The sequence below is a fragment of the Pinus tabuliformis genome, chromosome 4_2 (genome assembly GCF_031772625.1).
Source record: "Pinus tabuliformis cultivar Carrire ecotype Pingquan chromosome 4_2, CPIR1, whole genome shotgun sequence".
Classification (NCBI taxonomy): domain Eukaryota; kingdom Viridiplantae; phylum Streptophyta; class Pinopsida; order Pinales; family Pinaceae; genus Pinus; species Pinus tabuliformis.
In genome coordinates, this window is record NC_142304.1 from 199,913,573 (window position 1) to 199,916,013 (window position 2,441).

The window sequence follows — 2,441 nt, forward strand, 5'->3', positions numbered from 1 at the left end:
GGCTTGGGAGTCTGATGCAGGAGCATTCACCCCAAGTAAATCATTGTATATTAGTAGATATAGGGGGTCTTGTGTTTTAGGGAAGTTGGTTTTCCAATTATTGAGTTAATGTAAATATTTAGGCCTTTTAGTGATTTTCAATGAGAATAGAAATTAATTAGACATATTTATAAATGTTCTCGAATGTAGGAGAACGTGAGAGGGTTAGGATTAGTTAGCAATTAGTTTGAAGAAATTGTTGAGAAACTCTAAAGAAACTTCTCAGAATGTATTGAAAATAAAAAAGAGAAAGGTTGGAGAGGAGAGTCAGTCAGTTAGCTAGCCAACTAGCCAAGGAGAGTGTGTGTGTAAGCCTATAGGCAAGAGAGGGAGAGAGGCCATTGTAATCATAACACCAATCCAAAGAGACAAAGTCTTGTTGTGTAATCAATTTTTATTTATCTATATTAAGAAGAACTCAATTCTGAGTTCAAATGTGTGTTCCAATGTTGAATGATGAATGATGGTTGAATTGGAATTCAATACAAATGCGTGTGCAGATAGGTCAAGGTGAATACATAGTGGAGGAAAAGAGGCCGAGGAGAGGAATGAACCGTAGGCTCGTAATGGACCTTTAAATCCATTAAGGGTTCAAGAAATGATCAAGGACAAGATCAATCAAAGGAGCATGAGAGGGTAGTCCAAAAGGAGTCGTGTAGTGCAAACAAAAAAGAACAGAATCGAGTTAGAGAAACCCTGGAAACCACAAAAGAACGGAAGAAATTGGGAAAAAACCCAAGTAAAGAAGTAGACCAGGAATTGAAGTATTAAGGTTAAGGGACTGTTGGATCCGGAATATCAATGGTCCAGACTAAATCACATCGACGGAGTCTTTTAAAAGTAACCGAAACCGAACTTTAAGGAATTGTGATGAGCGATGATCGATTGATCATGGACCATTGGATCGGGACCAGATCAATGGTCCAAATCTAATCACAAGGCAGTAGTCGACGGTGCCAAGGGACAGCGACGCGACATTGCGATATCATCGATAGCGATAAATCAGCGATCAGAGAGTTGGGAGATCAGCGCTGTGGAAAGGATCAGAACGAAGAGTGGACCCGAAAAGTTATGTAGCACAGTTAAAGTGACTTGAAGTTCAGGAAGTTATGCGTTATCGCATATTAGAGGACCGGGAGGAATAAATGTTAGTGTAACTCGTGATAGGAGCGGTTGCCGATTGCGATAAAGTTTAACCTCGGGGTCTGTGCAGAGACCATACCAAGGCAAAAAATGTGAGTTTTTGGAATATTTCCTTTGTAATTGGACTATAAGTAAATTAGCCCCGATAAGGATTTTCATCCGTTAATTATGTATTAACTAAGGGGAAAGGTTATATATGCCGGTTTTAGGATGGCTGAAGGATTATAAAGGTTGCAAAGGGTTTTAACTGTCCCGATATTAAAGGAATGGAAGGTTTATAAGGAATAACCAGTCTCGATTTGAAGGGTTTAAGTAAAATACTTTAATAAAGTCTTATGCAAAGTTTTAAGGGGTGATTAAAGTCCCGATAGAGGGTTTTACGTGGGGTGATTGGGTTCCGATAACAAGGAATTGTTATATAGGGCCTTAACTGTTTATGGTTGAATATTTCGACTCTTGGTTAGTTAAAATACCTGGGACGAATGTGTTTATACATCCATATGCATACTATGGGTGTTAGCAGGGGTAGCCCTGCATTAATGGTTTTTTGAGAGGGGAATTTTTGAAATTTTGGCTTCATAGAACTCCATTTTGACGGATAATCTATAGCGCAACAACACTCCATAGTCCATGACTCTTGATGGAGTTGTGGAACATCATCCTCTTTGATGAAACCTTTCCTATCCGAAGTCCCGCAAAATAGAGTCTCTTCTGTGACACAAATGCAAAGGTAAAATTTATTCGTAGTGCAAGTAACATATGTTTCTATCGATGCATTTTCATCGTTTTTGTCGCATCATAATGTGAGAAAAGGGCTTGTTGATGGATGGATCCATTATCACTTAATTTCTAGATCCATTGAGTTGCCTTGACATGCATAGTGAACCGTTAAAGACTCGGGTGCAAGATCAAATCCAAACACATCGATCTTGATGTAGAAGACCCTAATGCAAAACCATGTAATATATGGTTTCTACTACAACTTCTTCTTCATTCAACTTGCAGATTTAGAAGAAATTTATTTTAACATTTTTGGTGTCCTCACAGACACATGATAACTATAAAGTAAATATTTGTTCAATAACGTGGATAAACCATTCGTTTTTGTTTTCCCATGAATGACCCTGAGAATTGAGATCATACATTTATTTCCATTTCAAGATCTCTACATAAAGAGGAAAAAGTAAATTCAAAGTTGAATAAATATGCAAGAAGGTGACGGTCTACAACTAAAAAAAGGTAAAAATATAGGAACTATG

At 37.7% G+C, this 2,441-nt stretch overlaps 1 pseudogene; it reads right to left on the reverse strand.

Moving 5' to 3' along the window:
• Nucleotides 1-1,642: 1,642 nt before the first annotated feature.
• Nucleotides 1,643-2,212, reverse strand: LOC149168817 (uncharacterized protein At1g01500-like; annotated as a pseudogene).
• Between the last annotated feature and the right edge of the window lie 229 nt (nucleotides 2,213-2,441).